The sequence below is a fragment of the Podarcis raffonei genome, chromosome 7 (genome assembly GCF_027172205.1).
Source record: "Podarcis raffonei isolate rPodRaf1 chromosome 7, rPodRaf1.pri, whole genome shotgun sequence".
Classification (NCBI taxonomy): domain Eukaryota; kingdom Metazoa; phylum Chordata; class Lepidosauria; order Squamata; family Lacertidae; genus Podarcis; species Podarcis raffonei.
Genome location: NC_070608.1, coordinates 69,124,054 through 69,130,753, shown reverse-complemented (window position 1 = coordinate 69,130,753; position 6,700 = coordinate 69,124,054). Strand labels below are relative to the sequence as shown.

The 6,700-nt window shown below is 50.3% G+C and overlaps 1 protein-coding gene across 1 annotated transcript in view; it reads left to right on the top strand.

Moving 5' to 3' along the window:
- Positions 1 to 3,735: 3,735 nt before the first annotated feature.
- The window catches only part of CDH6 (cadherin 6), a 172,023-nt gene continuing 169,058 nt past the window's right edge, over positions 3,736 to 6,700 (top strand). The window contains exon 1 of the mRNA XM_053397090.1: positions 3,736 to 4,364. The gene's annotated coding sequence lies outside the window, so the exon portion shown is untranslated. The remainder of the gene's footprint in view (positions 4,365 to 6,700) is intronic.

The window sequence follows — 6,700 nt, the reverse complement described above, 5'->3', positions numbered from 1 at the left end:
TCTCTGCCAATCACTCACTAGGTAGCCTTAGGTCACCACAACCCCTGGGCAGGTCCTATCTGCAAACTCTGACTAATTGTGCTAGCCATTACAGATGTGTTTTAAGGATTACTTCAAGAATGCACAGAATGCTCTTTGAACACTCCAAAAGCTGCAACCCTAAACATAGCTACTGGTTATGACATAGCATGGGGGGGGGGTATACAGCCAATGGGGCGGTTGCTCCGGACACAAAATTTCAACACCCAATTCTGCCTCCATACAGCTGTGCACTTCCGTCACTGGGCTCCATTGAAAATGGCTTCTCCATGCAAACCAGGAGGCAACCTCTCCAGACAATGAAATAACACTTCTTATGTCCGCGGCTGCAACCTCCTGGGAGACACGGACATTGTTAGGCAGTTGAATGTGCATGCATCTGTTTCCCGGGTGCTGGCAACCCACGCTACACCACTTGCCACTGTGGAATAAGCCTCAATGAGGCTTACTTCTGAGTAAAGATATATAAGATTGCACTGTAAGGTACCATATAAACACTATGCATTATGACTAACTGAATTAACAACACATATTAACCTTGTTAGTCAAACTGCAACAGTACTAAAAAGAGTTATTGCTATACTAAAAGGAGCCAGCATGCTTACAGGGATGGGTGTGTTCGGGATGCCGCCAATGCACCAGCGGAGTCAATCTGACACTCCTGTCAATGTGTTTGCACAGCGTTGCCTTCCCCAGCACATATCCGCTCTCCCTCCCAACATGGCAAGCAGTAACTCACCTGACAGAAGTTCAGGTGAGCACCTCCACCCCACCGTGCCACCCACTACAGCTTATAGGAAATATAACAACAGCCGTCGTTGTTGCTGGAAGTTACAGGAGCAATGGGTCAATAATTTGATTCATTCATTTATCCAAAGAAGTTATCACATGCTGCCTTTGAGAATAAACGCTTTCAAGGCTGCTTTCAAGAAAACACAAAAATACAATAGAAAAATACACACCGGCGGGGGGGGGGCTGCCACTTGTGCCCACATTGCTAGCCAACCTCACTTCTTACCTGTCAGACTTCCAGCCCTGTTCCTTTACACATCACCCAAATTCCCATCCCCTCACAGCTCGTCCAATGCCACCCGCTCCCAGATCTTGCCCTCCCAAAAAACCTTACCCCATAGCTTGCCCACCTCCCTGTTACTGCTGCCACTGGTTGGGGGAAAACAGGAGGGAAACGCAGGAGAGAAAGGATGTATTTCTCTTCACACACACACACACCCGCTGCCCGCATTTTCAGGCTTCCTGCCAGCGGCAGCAGGGTGAGGGAAGATTCCCCTCCATAGCCCTCACTCCTGCCAGTAGTGGTGAAAGAGGAAGCACAGCAAGGCCTGCCTGGGCTGCACCAACTGCGCTCTCTGCCAGTCATACTGCCTGCCTGGACCAGAAGCCTGCTTTTGATGGCAGCAGTGAGAATGTGAGAATGCCTGCCTGGGGCTCCTGCCTGCCTGCTCACTTGCTTCACCATGAACGTTCATCAGCATGACAACGGACAAGTGCAAATATAGTATAGAACAAAATAATATACTAGCAGACCAGCAACACAAACACAAACAAACATATGGCAGCCCACCTGAAAGGACTAAAATGCAATCTAAAAGCCAGCAAACAAGCAAATAAACAAACAGGAACAAGAAGGCATGAATACTGTCTTTTTCCTGGCTGTCAAATGCATTCTAGTTTTCACCTTTAAAGTTCGGGACCACAATACCTACTGACCACCTTTCCCTGCCCTGAGATAATTATCTGTGGTCTTCTGTGTGCCATCCACAGGACAGAAGCAAGGGAAGGGGTCTTTTCTGTGGTAGCTCCCCTACCTCCCAACTTATGGAAGGCTCTCTCCAGGGAGGACTACCTGTCTCCAACCTTGTTATCATTTTGGTGCCAGGCAAACGTTCCCGTTTTCCTGGTCATTTGGGAGGCATCCTTTATAGCGTTAAATTTCTTTTTGATAATGCTTATGTGGTTTTATTATTATTTTTTACTTGGTTGTAAATCACTTGGAGAATTATTATTTTTAAAAAAGTGGAAAGTGATGTAAAATTTAATAAACCATAAACCAAAACCAATAATAAGAACCTTTCAAGGAAAAGCCAATAGGAAAAATGTGAGTAATAGGGTCTTTCCAAAAGGTATACACTGCTGATATGGGCATCACATGATATGGATAGCTCAGTTGGTTAGAGTGTGGTGCTGATATCTCCAAGTTCGCAGGTTCAATACCTGTAGGGGACAGCTGCATATTCCTGCATTGCAGGGGGTGGGTCTGGATGTTCCTCAGGGTCCCTTCCAACTCGACAGTTCTACGATATGACCACCTGGGTCCCAACATTGCATGAGCAACAGTATTCTGAGTCCAAGGCTGGCCCAATACACATTACTTCCTGCAGCAGGGCAGCAAATGGCCCCCTGCTCTCAGCCTCCAAGTTAAGTAGGTGCATGATATACAAGGCCAGCCAAGTTCTTTAGGCACCCGAGGCAGAAAATCCGAGGAACAGCTCCCTACCTGACAGCAAAAAAACCCCATAAATACCTGCTGCCTTTTCCTGACACCCAAAATCTCCTGCCCGAAGCAGCAGCATCATGCCACCTAATGGTAGGGCCGGCCTTATCTGGACCAGCAGAACCATTTTGAAGCCGAGCACAGTTGATGAGCAGAACAGAGGGAGCTGCTTTATACCAGGGGTGCCAACTTGAATAAAATATTTCTTGGGGGGAGGGACAAGTAAGCCTCGCCCCACACAATCGATCACATGACACCATGCACACTCACCATTAGAATGGCAATGCCCATCGACATGGGAGGGGCAGCTCCCTCAAATATTTTATGGGGGCGGTCAAAGCCCCCTCAGCCCCTAGGAGTTGGCTCCTATTATTTATACTGAGCCACACCATTAGTCCATCTCCCATGCTGATGGGCTGCTACAGAGCCACACCATTTGGTTCATCTAATGGGCTTCTACAGAGCCACGCCATTGGTCCATCTTATGGGCTTCTACAGAGCCATGCCATCGATCCATCTGATGGGCTTCTACCGAGCCACATCATTGGTCCATCTGATGGGCTTCTACCGAGCCACACCATTGGCCCATCTGATGGGCTTCTACAGAGCCATGCCATCGGTCCATCTGATGGGCTTCTACTGAGCCACATCATTGGTCCATCTGATGGGCTTCTACAGAGCCATGCCATCGGTCCATCTGATGGGCTTCTACTGAGCCACATCATTGGTCCATCTGATGGGCTTCTACAGAGCCATGCCATTGGTCCATCTGATGGGCTTCTACAGAGCCACACCATTCGGTTCATCTGATGGGCTTCTACAGAGCCACACCCTTGGTCCATCTGATGGGCTTCTACAGAGCCATGCCATTGGTCCATCTGATGGGCTTCTACAGAGCAACACCATTCGGTTCATCTGATGGGCTTCTACCAAGCCACACCACTGGTGCGTCTGCTTCAGCACAGCCAGCACTGACTGGGCAGCATCTGCTATCCACGGTCTCAGGCAGGGCCCTTGTCCACCCCCTCCCTTTCACCTGGAGACCCCACCTTCTGCAAGAGTGGGGTCCCCCATTAGAGATTCACCCCCCCTTACAGGTCATGAGACTGCCTCACCCCACCGTCTCACCCCCTCACCGGCTCGTTGCCTTTCATTCCTCAAACTCCTGAGGGCTTGGCCGCAAGACTTCCCAAGAAGAGCGCGCCTTTCTCTGCCACGCGAGGAGGCGGCGGCGGCGGCGGCGGCAAAGGAGGGGAGGCTGGCGTCTTCCAGAAAGGCCTCCTCCTTCTCCTCCTCGCACCTCCCACCCCATTCACTCGCGAATCGCTGGATGCCTGCAAGAGGCGCCTTCGCTGCTCCTCAGCCCTTCACCTCCCCGTCCGCAGAGCTGCGGCTCCGGCTCCCGAGGCGCCGCATTAAGAGCAGGGCGCACCGTTGGCGTGCGCGCGTGTGTGTTCTGCGAGGTTAAAAGAAAGAAAAGCCGGCAGGGCTGTGTGTGTGTTTTTGTGTTGTGTGTGTTTCTGTTTCTACATCTTTCCTGGCGAGTTTCCATTCCCTCCAAGGACTCCGGGACGCTGCCTTAGGGACCGAGTCCGCCGAGGGAGAGCTGCCCTCCGGCTGCCTCGCCTTCCTCCACGCCGGAGTTTGGAAGTGATGAGAGGGAGCTTCGGTGCCGCGCAAGTAGCTTCGGCGGCGGAAGGCGGACGGAGAAGCGGCGCCGTGGCCCCCGAAGCCGCCCGCTGCGTCGCTTCCCGACTCGACTCGGCGCCGGCGAGCAACTTGGCGCATCCCTTTCGCCTTCTCTTCTGAGCCGGTAAGGAACCGATGGTTTCTTCTTCTTCTTTTGCCTTTTTCTTCCTCTTCTTCCGTCGCCGGTTCGGGAGAGCTCAGAGCGTGAGACTCTTCAGGGTCGAGGGTTCGAATCCCGCGCGGGGGCCAAAGGTCCCTGCATTGCGGAGAGGGTTAGACTAGATGATCCTTCCGACTCTACGTTCTAGGCAAGCGGTGCCAACTTGCATAAAACATCGCGGGGGGCGGGGGGGAGGTAAGCCCTTACTGCATAATCGATCACAAGATGGGGCACCCATCTTTTTGCCCATCAACTTTGGGGGGGGTTGGGGGGTCAAATATTTTACTGAAGGGACCTCGGCTCCTAGGAGTTGGCTTCTACACTTCCCGTGTTTTTCTTGGATCGGTGGGTCGGTTGGTTTGCCGCTTCTCTCTCCCCCCCAAAAAAAAATACCCCCCACCTCTCTTCTTGTTTGGTCTGCTGCAAATGCTAATGAAACCCTGTTATTTGCACGCACACACACACACGCGAAAAGTTGGCAGGTCCGTTACTATGGGAGCACCATGCCAGTGTGGCGGCACATGGACGGCGATGCGCTCTTTTAAGCTGGGGATGGGAGTTCTTGTCATTTCACTTCCTCCTTTTTTGCGCATGGATGGGATGCTAAGTGGATGCGAGCAATTGAAGTGCTTGATAGGAGCAGCATCTTTGCTGCTCGTTTAGGCAAGGTAAAGAGTGGGGCGCCTTCTGTTGATGCCACTAGGAAGCCCTTTGGACACCCTGAAACACCTCCCCCCCACCGACACACACAAAATCACACGCGAAGCAGAGAAATCCTAAGAATAATAATGATAGCCTTCTCTTTGGATTTGATATGGACCTCATAAGGCAGAAGGATAGCCTCGAGGAGTGGGGTCGGAATACTGATCTAGAGAAGGTACACAGTTGAAACGAGGTCTTTCCTTGAGGAAAAGTCGGGAGAGCAGGGAGAGTTGCTGGAGATGGCACAGAAACCTGGTAAAGCATGGAATGCTTTGCGCCTGAAGAAGAGGCAGTGTGCAAGGTGAATGAACGTGGGATGCTGAAGTTGAGCAGCTATAGAAAATTCAATCACAGGGTGAAACACGTTTCTGGCAAAACTTTATGTATTGAAACACGTTGCATGTATGCATTGTGCATGTGTGTGTGTGTGCATAACCTCACCCCCCAAGCATTCCCGCGTGTAGCGTTTTTGATTTAAAGGTTTGCATCTGGGCATAGAGGTCAGCGGTTGTGGAATGAGGTCTTGACAGTGCTGCAATAAAATCCATATTTTATGGAGAGTTAAATGCAGTGCTTTGTAAGTGCAACTGGATGTTCATCTATATGGTCCCCCCTGGTGACATTCAGGGATCAAGAAGTTTAATGGCTTAAATTGCACTCATCCCAGCAGCACATCTGTTACCTTTAACCAGAAAGGGAACAGGAGATGTCTCTTTATGACACCTATGATTTAAAGTTTTCTTATCACAAGATCTTAACGGAGCACGGGGCGAGGGGACGACGACGTGCTCTTCAGCCTGATCCAAGAGAGTAAGCGCAATTCATTTGTTTGATGGGGGAAAGTCTTAGTGCAGTTCTTGTGCGAATAGCGCACCCTTAACAGAAACTGCTATGCGTGTGTGCTCCATTCACTGCGTACTCAGACGAAACTGTGCACATGAGTAACTATGCCGTTCATGATTACTGCTTTGGAAGTTGTGTGCAGAGCTTTGTGCTCAGCTTTTATACGGAGATCTTGTGTGCGCACAAGGGATGCCAGATGTTGATGCAGGACCACATTACGGATACTCTCATAGTTAAGTATTTATGCGCTCTGTGTGTGTGTGTGTGTGTGTGTGTACATACGGAGTCTTGGCATTGCTTCTGCTTTTTTTTCTTAGAGGCATATGACACAATGTGTACCGGGAAAGGATTGGCTGGAATGTACATTTCTGGGTTCACCAGAGACATATATGCATATTCTTCCTCCGGTCATGACAAAGGCTTGATTCGTGGGATAGAATTTCAACAGCGTACATGGTTTCTGCCAGAAAGTGTTTGCATGGAACTTTAAGGGCTTCATACATTCGATTAGCAGCCCCTCCCTAAAGAGTGATGTTTTACAGATCACTCTTTCTCTCCCCCCCCCTTTCTTAAGGGGGGAGGGGGTTGAATGAGTCGATAACGTTCAGTTGGGAAGGAGGGTGCGTCTGGTGGGATGAGATCAAACAGATTCCTTCACCCCTCATACAAACATAGATTTCCATCGGGCTGCCACAGTGAGAGCATCTGATTGAATTGGCTCGTATAAGCAACTCCAGTCCAGTGTCCTAATAAAT